Genomic DNA, 14,190 nt, shown 5'->3' with positions numbered 1-14,190 from the left:
CTTCCTTCATTAATCGTGCGTTCTCTCTTATGGGAAGCTCTGAATAACTCTGAATGCCTCTTCCAGCCGTGAGCAATGCCAATCAGAGAACGACAAAATATACTGCACATAAATTTTTGAAATGAGCAACTTCTTCATAATACCTAGTTGAAAATAAACTACACAAATTTCCTTGCAAGTTGATTGGCTAAAAGGTGGAAGATTAATCACTGTTTACTGCTGAAGCCTTCGCTATAGTTTCCTGCGGGCAGGAACTAACTAGCTCTTCTTTAAATTGAATTCATTATTGTCCTCAATCATGTAGCTATTTTTTCTTTCAAAGATTGAATTGTAGGATCTTGTTTTGTTGAGGGTAACCAGGGACATCATTGAGTCTAGCATGGTTATGGCACCTTTCTAGGAACGAGCATTGAAACATTTCAGTATGTCCACAGAACTCTATTAACATGGCACCCTATTTATGGGAAGTCCATTGACTGGTAGGTCATCTTATTATTGAATAGGATTTGAACTTGATGCTCACTTTAAAAAGCATCTCATTACAATTACACCACAACCCAATCAACCTAAAGTTAAACCATAGAATCTATCTAATATTGGAGGTAACCATAATGGTTTGGTAGTGGGTTGGGTTCTTTTAGTTTCAAGACTTGACAAATCGAATAATTGAACTTTCTATTCATTTTTAGGGAATCCCTTTATGATAGCTTAGCTAGATACGTGTTTGATAAGAAAAATAAGAATCAGGCTTCCAAGATAATAATTTCAAACCCGGCTGGGTTATTTTAGTTCCAAGACTTAACGAATCAAACAAATCAACTCACTGCTCATTTTTAAGGAATCCCTCTATTACAGCTTAGTTGAAAATGTGTTTTAGATGCAAAACAAGGATCAAGCTGTCAATATCTCTCAATGTATTTAGCTTTAACTTTTGACTCTTTGAGAGTTGCTTAATTCCAAATTTAATATCCTCATCAAAGAAAACCTTAGTATATTGTTTAGTGATTAATGTGTGTTTCTATATATAGGTTATTAAGATAAGAGTAAATTTATCATATAGAGAATCAGACACTCTCTATAAACATACTACAAATGATTTTCTACAAGAATTGGAAGCTTAAACTTCCAAAAAGATAAATGAAGACTGCAAATACTTGGATAAAATAAGAAATTTCAGGTTTGACAATTGACATCCACCATTATAGCAATGTTTAAAGGAGTTATTTAATATGCAGACCTCTATCTCTCATCTAGATACTACATTTATTAGATATTTATCTTTTCAACTTTTTATTTGTTTGATGATGGATATATGTCCTTGTTGTAGTTAATCAACTTTTTCTGCAGTTGTATTTTTGTCATTTTTTATCCTTCATGTTGGAAGCAAATGTTTTGATCATTTATTTATTCAAATGTTATATCGTTTCAAGCATGAGTTGTATCTTAGGAGTTTAACTAATCATGTTATCAGTTGTTCACCTCACTATATATTCCCTTACTTAGTATATGGTTAACCTCATCCCTATGGCCCTAGGTTGTAGATATAGTTCTTTAAAATAAATAAAAAATTCTTTCAAATTGTCTCTTCTATGCAATTTGAGTATATCTCCTTTTGTTGTGATCTTTCAGTCTGTTACTAACTTTTGGGTCACCAATCTACATCTCTAACTGCTGGCTCTAGTTTTCCTTCCCAGAACCAAGTGATTTGCTTTATTTCCATTTTACTAATGTCTTTCATGTCTTTGTATGCTTTCCCTTTCTTTTGGCACATCTTTCCCTTCATACTATTGATCTGAACTGTGGCTTTATGTTGCTTATTCATTTTTTCAAAATTGACATAACTTTATCATTCAGATCATAATATGAGAAAGTTAGCATGAGTTAGACTATGCTTCCTTTATAATATATATACCTTTGCAAATGCATTTGTTTGGGCCTTTGAATTGGCTAGCAATTTAGTCACATGATTACGCATTAAATAAAGTTGATTTAAGGATTACTTTACACTATTGAATTATATGATCCTTCAACTTTGTTTTTCATTATCCCCACAACTATAGCGTTCAAAATAACTAATTTGACTTGTATATTTACCACAAGTCCACAAAGTTTTCATGATGATCTACATACATTTTCAGCTACCTTTGAATGTGGTAAGAGTATATAATGTCAAAAATAGACAAAATGATTTTGGCCTTTCCCAGTAAACCTTTAATACTCATGTTGTACATGAACATAGGGAAAATCCTCTTATCATGCTGGTTATTAAGGTCAAATTCCCTCCACGCCGCTGTTTTATTTAATGTTAAGATTGTCCTCTATGTGCTTGGTTGTGACACTTATTTCATGTTGTTGCCACTGATCAGTTTGACTGCAATATATTATCTTTGGGGATCCATGTTTGAATTTTATAATCATTTCTTTCTACTCTTTTTATTTTGTACCAACTTTCTTTATTTTTATTCGCTATGCTTTCATTGTAATAGTAATTGTTATTCATCATATATATGTTGCTAAAGCTTTGATTTCCTTCTAATCCTGTATGGTATCTCTACAAATCTGACCTTAAATTGTGTATTAGTTACTCTATAATGTTGTGTTGGGAATCTTGATGACTGATTTCTTTAAAATTCTTTTAACCTCCTTTGATACCCTTGGTCTCTGTCCATTTTGATCTCTGATATCTCTTTGTGTGATTTGGGGTCAAACCCTTTGTGGCTACTATGACTTATCTTTATGGATATTTTGTGCATTCTCTATCACTGACTCTTCTTTGTTTGAACAAAGACTTCTAACATTATCCTTTATTGGTTGTTCTTTCTTACACTTATCATTGTCATTATCAATTACAAAGCATGATACTATAACTGACGGATGGAATTATGCCTTTGTTTTCCTTTTTACCATTTAGGACTGTCCTTTATTGACTATCCTATGAAACGTAGGGACTGTCATTTGCACCTTTATTGCTTTCTGAGATGACTTGAATCTTTGTGGTTCTTTGTTCCTTGGCTCTACACCACTGCTTCACTATGTTTTGATCACAGGCTTACTATCATAAGGTCTTATGATTGTTGTAATGAAATTTTGATCTGAGTGCGAGGAACTATCTTTTTTCATCATTTTGGCAACAATGTCATTGTATTCTCTATCTAGGACCGCAATATCTGCATCTCCCATATCCATTTGCTATGAGATTTTGTATTTTACTGATTTTATATTTTGAAATTTTGGAGATGTCTTATGATTCCAACACTCAAATCACTGCCTCTACTGGATGTTCTGAGATTGATCAGCTTTCTATTATCACAGTGATTTTTCTTTTCATTGTAGTCTACCCTTAGCATGCTCCCTTATAGCTGTCCCATCACCTCTGTATAGCACCGGTCTCTGTCTCTGTCTTTGGAATTCCCATGCTGATGAAGAATGCCCTTTTTATTATTTTTCTGCTACAAAGCATTAGGCTATTGCTTTGTTGCAAATGACTACTATTTCAATTCTTTTAGTTTCTTTTGTAGCTAGTATCTAAGCCTTAAGTAACTATGAGCTACCTTTATTGCCTCTATAGTTCTATATGATCATCTTCCTTTTATGAGCATGAACTTTTCGTATAGAAAATCATCTATATCCCTACCCTTATGTTGTGCCTCGAGGACTGTCTAAATATGCTTGACTGATCTTAATGGCATTAAATGTTGCCACTATGATTTTGGTGAGTGCTTTAGGCTTATGTTTGTCCTTAACAATGGCTCGGTCTCTTGCATCATGATCTTCCTTAAGCATTAGACCTCATGCATATCCTCTAGCTTATTATTGTTTGATGTCTTAGAAGGCTGTCTCTCGTCACTGTTGAAACCCTTATATGGCTTGCTTTCTTGTATATACTGTTGGGTCTCAAATCAACAGATTGGATAGGTTCTAAGGAAATGCCAACTCCTATGATCAAACCCTTCAATTGACTTGGCCAACTTATAGAGTGAACCTATTTTGTTACTAACTCTCTCACTTTAGGCTCTGTAGGACCTAGGCGGGTATACCTACTCACTAGTTGTTCCTTCAACTAATGCTTTTTATAGCAGATTTAGTGTCTTAATCTGATATCTCCTAGTCTCAGAATGGCATAAGTTTCTTAAACAGACTGATTTCAGATGTGTGTATTGATCTATGTATCTTACAAAAGTATATATGTTACACTTTGGCTAAATTACCTACTATACCTACTCTACTAATCCTAATGCTTAAAAGGTAAAGGGTAACTGGTATGGTTAAAGGGTTTGTTTACAAATGATCAGTGCCTTTCCTCCTATTTGGGCTACAGAGTCTTATATTTCTTCAGGACTTATTGTGTAAACTTATGAGACAGTTTTTAATCCCACCACTTCTCGATGAGTCTGTCAGTTACTGTTTCTTATGAGCTCTACTTCAATGTCTATATTGTAAACTGCTTGAATGAATTTAACCCTAACTTTTAAAAGACCATCCAAGGAAGAAATACAAGGAACAATTACAATTTGCGAGTAAATCTTTTTGATCCAAATCTACAAACAAAATTTTACTGGAAGAACACGAATAACCTTATCCACTTTTAGATAATATCATAAGCAACTGCCTTCTAAAAATATGTTAACTCTCAACACATATGAGAAAGAAAATGCAACTGGTTATTTTTGATAAAAAGTTTAAAAGTACAAAATTGCCTCCACCTCTTCCATCTCTATTCTATGTTTCTCTTCTCTCTTTACATTTTACATCACACATATATATGTGTTTGAATGGTTTTCATACCCCTTTGGGTGAAAAGACACCCCCCTTTTAAATAAAAATAATTCCAAATCCCGAAATTGCCTTAGTTTATGTAATTAATTGTCACTTTACAAGTTGTTTAGGCATATTAGAGGTATTTCAAGGCTATTTTATGGGTATATAATGGATAAATGGTCTTTAAATGATGTAAATACCCCCTTTGGTGCTTCACACTCCATTTTTTATGCCCATTATTGTGTTTATGTTATGGTTTCATATTGTGCAACAAATATAAAATATATTACTTGTACCTATTCAATATATATATATATATATATTTAGAATTTTTCTTGCTCCTTGTCTTGGAATTTGGAATTCTAAAAATTGCAAATTTTAGGGTTCTAACATATACCTTATGTAGTTTCGGTTAGGGTCTCTTTCTTTGACAACATTGAAAATATTGACTTTAATATTACTAATAAAATTATGTTGAGATAATATCTACATTTATGTACCTTGATATTGTATGATATTACTGATACCATCCATTGCCTTGGGTGTAAAGTTATTTTTCAAGCTTGGGAATTCTTAGATAGTATGAACAATTGGGAAGTTATCTAAAATTTGCAGAGAAGGTAGATATGACCACAAGGTTACTTTAGGTGTTTAGAGGGAAATGTGTCATGTTTTCATAATTTGAAGTTCTAATAAGTCTGAAATAGAGAATGAATGAGAATCTTTCTATTTTTAAATCCATAACTTTGCAAGTTACGTCAATTGTATTTTTGTTTTCATGTGGACTAATTTTTGTATATGGCATAGAATAACCAAATTATAAAACGTCTATTTCTCTTTTTTAGGTTCTATACAATATATTTGATTGGCTGACTAGAGCCCATTTTTAGTTGATAGTCATTGGTAAACAAATTTCAAACTATTATTTGCATTTACTACAGAGATCATAATAAAAGCACTTTAGGTTCTATACAATATATTTGATTGGTTGACTAGAGCCCATTTTTAGTTGATAGTCATTGGTAAACAAATTTCAAACTATTACTTGCATTTACTACAGAGATCATAATAAAAGCAGCACAGTATTAAATTTGGATTGCTGAGATGTTGATTGTTATTTGGAATTTATAATAGGTATAGTAAACACAATGGATCTGCCAGAGAAATTTCTTCCACGTATAGAAAGTCATATGAAAACATTGTGCTTTGGCTCCTATTCTTATCAGCAGCCACATGAGATTATTTCTAGTCGTCTAAATGGAATTAACCTATTTGAAAAATAGGTTGTTGAGTTTTTTTATGGAAGGTGTGCATATAGTAATGAATTTATTATTGACACACTTTGCATAATAGGATTAAGAGCTTTGCTAGGTTTTTGTAAGAGATAAGTTGCTTTAACTAATGCAATTTTTTCTTGTAGTATCATCAAAACATATTTTAAATAGTTTCTTTCCAAATGAACTTTTGGATAAACATGTATTGCAGGTTGCAGTAGTTTTTGGAGATGCTCGTTGAGCATTGGAGCTATGTAGATGTGTTGCAGAGCTTGCAAAATTCAGAGTCCAATAGTTGGATGCTTCTTAATTTTCTATCCCGTTGCAGATTATCTCCCCCTTTGTGGATGTTGGGGATCCTCCTCTTGTGAGCTTGAGCTCTTGGTTTTTGGCTTCTTGACTGTTGGATTGATTGGATCTCTGTTTTGGGCTGCATCTACATGGTTGATGCTTTTTGTTATCAACCGTTACTTGTATCGGGGTTGGTAATGATCTTCATGTATTCAACTTCTATATGTATTGGGGGACTTTTTGTATCTTGACTTGTGGGGCCTCTCACATGTAATGGGTTTTTTGGCATTTTGGGTAGCGTTAGGCTTTTCTTTTTATGGGCTACAACTGGAGGTTTTCTGTCGGATTCTTTCCTGCCGGTATGCCCTTTTGAATCTGGTTGTAAATAACTTAATATTAATAAAAGTTTAATGGTTTTGCCATTTTTATCGAAAAAAAAAAGAATAAATTAATGACTCTATATGACTAAATATGACTAAATAAATGACCAGATAACAACAATCAATGACTAGATTAATGATTAAATATATGACTTAATTAGTGACTAAATGTATGACTAGATTAGTGACTATCATGACTAAATAAATGACTAGATAACAACAATCAATGACTAAATCAATGATTAAATATATGACTAAATTAGTGACTAAATATATGACTAAATTAGTGATTAAATATATGACTAAATTATCGACTAAATATATGACTAAATTAGTGATTAAATATATGACTAAATGAATGACCAAATCGATGACCACATCGATGACCAAATTGATCAATCAAAACGGCAGTGGTCACGTGACCAAATTGATTTATGACTGACAATAAACTACCAGTGGTCACGTGATCAAATTTAGTCATTTATCTACAATGTTTGGTAGTTTATTTAGTCATATATTGTTGTTTTTGTACTAGTGTTACTTACAGGTAATTATGTATGTATTCATCTTATCATATGAATCATTAAGGTTTAAAATACAGGATTATAATTATTTGTTCGAGTGTTTTAAATTGATATTTTTCTTACAAAAAATAAAATAGTCTAGATAAGGATGAAACAATCCTAACCACTAGACTGACCATCTAGGGTTAAACAAGATAGACATCGAGCTTAAGACACCACAACCTAACTCATCATAACAAGTCTAAAAATTACTAGATAGGGTTCTAGAAACCATTGGGTCCTTCATCTATTACATCTTGTTCCTAATGATATTTCCCCTCCCTTCTTAGAGGATGATGATTTCCCTACATCCACTAGGTCAAAACGATGTAGTTGGTGACAAAATTTTGTCATAACTCTAGCATTTGCATACATGATAAAAATTAGCTCATATAAACATAATGATTTAAAACCAAATCATTTTTATGTGCATTGCGAATCACTATTCTATTGACAACTATAATGAAGGAAAACTGAGAAGGGGGATGAATTAGTTTTCACAGGATTGACAAACTTAAACTCAAACACAAATCCGATTAACTGCAGCAACAACAAACATAAGCAAATTGATAGCACAACACACAACACCAATATTTTGACATTGAAAACCCGGTCAAGGTAAAAACCACGGTGGGAACCTACCCATAATTAGATGATACTCTGTCGTAGTATGTTTAAATACTACAATGGGGAATCCACATGCATTCAAGCTCACTGTCTAGAGCTCACTGCTCAAATTACAATAACCCGGAAGGCTACAATGTTAGGATAACCGGTGAACAGCTGAGAGGGGGGGTGAATCAGTTGTTAACATATTATAATTTTTAATCCACAATACCTTAAACAAATCAAGTACTGGTAAAACACATATAGTAGATACCGACAAACAATACAACTTTACAATTAACCAGATAATCAATGTAAAGTAACCATACCACATAACACCATGATTTGTATGTGGAAAACCCGGAAAGGGAAAAACCACGGTGGGAAGCCTACCCACAGTCAGATGATACTTCTGCAGAAAGTATGTGATACAATGAGAGGCCTGCACATGCAGGAAGGCACACTGCCTAGAGCGTACTGCTCATTACAGAAGAGTCTCACTGACTACAGAGAGGCTACAACCATCTCAAGATAAATGGACAACAATCCAATAGAGTGAACTGCCAGAAATAACATCTACCATGCCTGATTATAGTCTCCGTTAAGCTCAGTGCCAGAGGACTAAATCCTCTTTTGAATCCAATCCGCTCACCAATGATCGACCAACTCCTCTGCTTGAATGATATTACAATATTCGCACATTACATTCCTTGACCATGACCTTTTTATAACAATGGTACATTAAAAAGAGTTTCTACCTCTTATTTATACAAACCCTAAGGCCTAAACCAATTAGGTCGGCCACCTAAAATATATTACAATAAGATCATTACACAATTCCATATTACAATGATATGCCATGTAGGCTTAAGACCAAAACAATAATAAGAAATCCATAAATCCTCTCAAACCATCCCGGTAACGTGTAGAGTACATGTTAGCATGATACCGGTCCATAACCTAGATAGGTACCAGACCTATTCTGGGTCCATCACGCCAAAGCAATGTCTTCAAACAGTTGAAGCACAATCAAAAAACATCTTCAACATCTTGAAATCCATGAAGAAGTTGCACCAACACCAATTATGCATCTTGTCACAATTCCACAATGAAAGCTCTGCCGGTAAAGCCTTAAACCAGTGTCGGTAAGGGTTTACCAGAGTGTATGATAGCATCCGATTACCAAGCCAACATCAACTGACCAAAAAATTCTCATGGAGAATATAACACATAAAATCAAATATGCTTCACTGATCCAAACATGTCGGAAGTGTCCAACAGACAGTCTCTTTTGTCGGTAACACTAGATCTTCTATCGGTAACCAAAACCAGTCTGTCGGTAATCAACCATAACATCTAGTGTTGACATCAATGACAAAACATCAAGCAACACATAATCAATTCATCCATAATGCCAACATACAAACCTCAAGGAAGTTTCACTACCTTACAAGGAAGTCTTACTGACTTACAAAATATTCAAACAACAATCCAGAATCAAATGAACTGAAAGAATAGCATCTGCAAATGCCTGATGACAATTCTAGTTAAGCACATTTGTCTTCTCTGCAACACTCCAATCTCTTCTCAATCACACTACCAAAGGATGTATTCACTTGTTCGCACTTTTTACCATTCTTTAATAATGCTGAGACATCACCAACACCAAATTTACATGACTATACCATCTAAATATACCAATCATCAACCTTGACAACAAAGTCGGCCAAACCCTCAACTCACAATTACAAAATTGCATCACACGATACATAGATCGACCACCAGACCAATATAATGATACACATGACATAACATCGACCTAAACCAAATGCTCAAACATGCAACACCACTGACAATCATGCCAAGATCAACCGCAACACGCTACACCATCAAGAATACCACATAACACAAAGAGTATCACCAGTTCACCAAAATAACCAAGAATGCACACAAGGAACAATGCATACCACCAAAATAGGTAGAACATAATTATGAAACACCAACAAGCATGTTAGAATCATCTGTAACAGTTGTACCAGCACCACTTATCAAATCTTCATCAATCAACATCTGAAACTCAAGAACATTTAAACAACAACAACTGCCATGAGGAAAGATAACTTGTGGAGTACCAAATAATGATCCATTTGAAATAAAGATACACATGAACATCCAAAATTATCTCCCAAAATCTCAACTCAAGATCTGATCACACTGGAATATACAGGAGGAAATACCGAATTCTGCAAAACCCTGATTAGAAGAACCAAAATGCAAATCGGATCAAATGATATGATCAATTAAACTCTCGGATCACTGAAACTAATACATAATAATATAATAATACAATAAATACTCCATACATCGAACCATGATCCCAATAAACCAATATGCAACCACTGGAACAATAAATAACATAAATATGTTGACATCAATGACAACAACATATCCTAGTAGCAACAATGACCAACAATCTCCCCCTTTGGCATTGATGGCACCATATGGATGTGAAAAACAATCAATGCAGAGAGAAAACATCTCCAACAAACTCCCCCTAAGATCAAGCTCACCAACAATAGATAAGACAACTTTTCCCATTCTTCTCTCCCCCTTTGACATCAATGACAAAGGTTCTCAAAATAGAAAACCAAACTCTCCCCCTTGGATAAACAAATCATGATTATAACCATCTCAACTGAACCACAAACATACTACTCCATTAGAGGAGCACCATAAACTCATCAATCCAGATAAAAAAGATAAGACTATGAAGTCCACAGATTGATGCAACTCAATTCATCTAATTCCCATAAAGAGGGGTGGATACCCCTAACTTGTCTCTCAAGTAGACAAATGTATCTACAGGAAAAGACTTGGTGAAAATATCAGCAATTTGTTCCTTTGTAAACACATACTCTAACTTCACTTCCCCTTCACTCTTTCTCTCTCAAGAAATGATACTTGATTGATACATGTTTCGTCTTTGAATGTTGTACCAGGTTCTTTGATATATTAATAGCACTGGAATTATCACAATATATGACAATAGGCTCATCATAGATAACTTTCATATCCTTCAACATTTGTTTCATCCAAACTACCTGAGTGCAGTTACTAGCAGCATCAATGTATTCAGCTTCACCAATAGATAGGGAAATTGAATCTTGTTTCTTACTTGCCCATGAAACCAATTTCTTACCCAAAAAGAATGCACCATCAGAGGTGCTCTTCTAGTGATCAACATCACGAACCCAACCAACATCAATGTAAGTGCATAACATGGAAACATCATTCCTCGGATACCAGAAGCCATAATTCATAGCCCCTTTCAAGTATCTGAATATCCTCTTTACAATAGTGACATGACTCTCTTTCGGATCAGCTTGATATCTCGCAGCCATGCACACAACATGCATAATGTCAGGTCTAGTCTGAGTTAGGTATAGCAGTCCACCAACTATAGATTTTTACAAGGTCTGATTATCTTTCAAAGATTCCTCATCCTTAGACAATTTGCAGTCAGTCACCATAAGATTTCCAACCGGTTTAGAATATTATAACCAAAACTTCTTTAGCAATTCCTTCACATATTTAGCTTGAGATATAAAAATACCTTTTCCAGTCTATGAAATCTACAAAACTAAGAAAAATTTCATCTCTCGTATCATAGAAATTTCAAATTCTTTTTTCATATCACCAACAAACTTCATACTCAAGTCATCCTTTCCTTCGAAGATAATGTCATCAACAAAAGCTTCAACAATCAAGATGTTATCATTCTCAATCTTGAAATATAGATTGCTATCAACAGTGCCTTTATTAAATCCCAATTCAGTAAATACTTATCCAATCTGGCATACCAGGCTCTAGGGGCTTGTTTCAATCCATAAAGAGCTTTCTTCAGTTTGTATACCATATCTCCATCATCTGATAATGAAAATCCACCAGGTTGCTCAATGCAGACTTCTTCCTCAAGATCACTATTCAAAATGGTTGACTTAACATCCATTTGATATACTTTGAAATCCTTATAGGAAGCATATGCAAGCAATAGTCTAACGGATTCAAGTCTATCTACCAAAGAAAAAGTCTCCTCATAATCAATCCCTTCCTATTGTGAATATCCTTTGCATACCAGTCTTGCTTTATTTCTTACTTCAATGGATTCATTCAATTTGTTTCTGAATACCCATTTAGTACCAATTATGTTCTTGTCTTTAGGTTTAGGCACAAGTTCCCATGTGTTATTCTTTTCAATCTGATTCAATTCTTCTTCCATAGCCTTCATCCAATTTTCATCTTTGCAAGCCTCAACAACATCTTTATGTTCAATTTTAGAAATCAAAGATACCTCTTTAACAATTAGCCTTCTTCTAGTCATCACGCCTTTATTTTTATCACCAATGATCTAATTTTTAGAATGATTCAATCTTACATACCTCAAAGTCTACTGATTGTTTTGATTTTCAGTTTCCTGCACCTATTCATCGACATCAGTAATATCTGAATTAACAGTTTCTACTATATCATTTTTCTTCAATTCTTCTGTCTGAATTTGAGTTAAAACAACATTCTGATCATCATCATATCCACATGCTCTGATTTCTTTTCCATAGTTCTCATCAACCTTCACATTTTCACTTTTCACTATCTTTCTTAGCCTCTTGTTGTAGCACCGGTAGGCTTTGCTCTCTGTTGAATATCCCAAGAAAATTCCTTCATCACTTCTTGCATCAAACTTTCCTATATCCTCATCTCTCTTGATATAACACTTTCTTCCAAAAATTTTGAAATATCTGAAAGTAGGAACATGACCAAACCATAACTCATAAGGAGTGTTACTGGTATCACCTTTTATATGTACTCGATTGAATGTGTAATCAGTAGTTCTAACAACTTCTCTCCAATAGATATTTAGAACATTACCTTCAATAAGCATAGTCCTTGCAACATCCAAGATAGTTTTCTTCTTCCTTTCAACAACTCCATTATGTTGTGGGGTTCTAGGGGCATATAATTGTCTTCTAATCCCATGCTTCTCACAGAATGAGTCAAATTCACTAGAACAAAATTATCCTCCTCTGTCTGATCTCAGACATTTCAGCTTCAATCTGGTCTTAGTCTCAACCTTCGCTTTGAATATCTTGAATTTGTCCAATGCTTTTGATTTTTCCCTCAAAAAGGCAACCCACATCATTATGAAATAATCATCAGTCAACAACATGAAATATCTGTCACCCTGCACACTTGTAGGTCCACATAGGTCAATATGAATAAGATCTAGTAAGCCATCAGATGTATATTGCTTACTTTTGAAAGAAATTCTTGTTTGCTTACCCATTTTGACATTCCTTACATACCGGATTAGCAGGCTTAACAATTTTAGGCAAATCTCTAACAACTTGAGTAGAACTGATTTTAATCATTGAGTCAAAATTAACATGACACATTCTCCTATGCCATAACAAACTTTCATCAATCTAAGAAATCAAACAACTTTTCTCATCGACATTCAAGTCAGAGATATGACCTTCAGTTTTAGTTCCTGATACAATCTCTATACTGGAGGTATTTAGGATCTTGCATTTTCCATTCTTGAATTGTAAATCATAACCTTTGTCAACCATTTGTCCAACACTTCAAAGATTATTCTTCAAACCTTCAACATACAAGACAACATCAATGTTATGTTTACCACCAAAGGAAATAGAACCTCTACTGCGGATCACACAAGATTTTTTTATCTCCAAATCTTACTATTGCACCATCATACTTCTCGATATTAAAAAAATTGCTTTTATCACCATGTTGGAGTTGTTGGATATGGTTGTTCATTTTTGATTCTAGGATATGTTGTTGTCATTGATGTCAACATATTCTTATGATTTATTCCAGTGAGTTTGGGGAGATTTATTCCAGTGAGTTTGGGGAGATCTCTGATCTGGTTTTGAAGTTTGGTTTTGCTGATAACTATTTTGCAGAATCTGGTATTTCCTCCGTTATATTCCAATGTGATCAAATCTTGTGTTGAGGTTTTGGGATATTGTTTGGGATGATATTTTGTATCTTTATTTCAGATGGTTCATGATTTGGTGCCCCACAAGTTATCTTTCTTCATGGCAGTTATTGATTGGTTGTGTTCTTGAGCTTTCTGATGTTGATCGATGAAGATTTGATAAGTGGTGTTGGTGTAGTTGTTGGTGATGATTCCAACATGCTTGCTGGTGTTTCCTAGTCGTGTTCTATTTTTTTTTTAGCAATCCGCATTGATTGTTGTATGATTTTTTGGTGGTTTTCATCAATCGGTGATGATTTTTC

Source organism: Cryptomeria japonica, chromosome 11 (genome assembly GCF_030272615.1).
Source record: "Cryptomeria japonica chromosome 11, Sugi_1.0, whole genome shotgun sequence".
Taxonomy (NCBI): domain Eukaryota; kingdom Viridiplantae; phylum Streptophyta; class Pinopsida; order Cupressales; family Cupressaceae; genus Cryptomeria; species Cryptomeria japonica.
The sequence above is the reverse complement of the archived record's forward strand: the minus strand, read 5'-3'. Positions refer to the sequence as shown.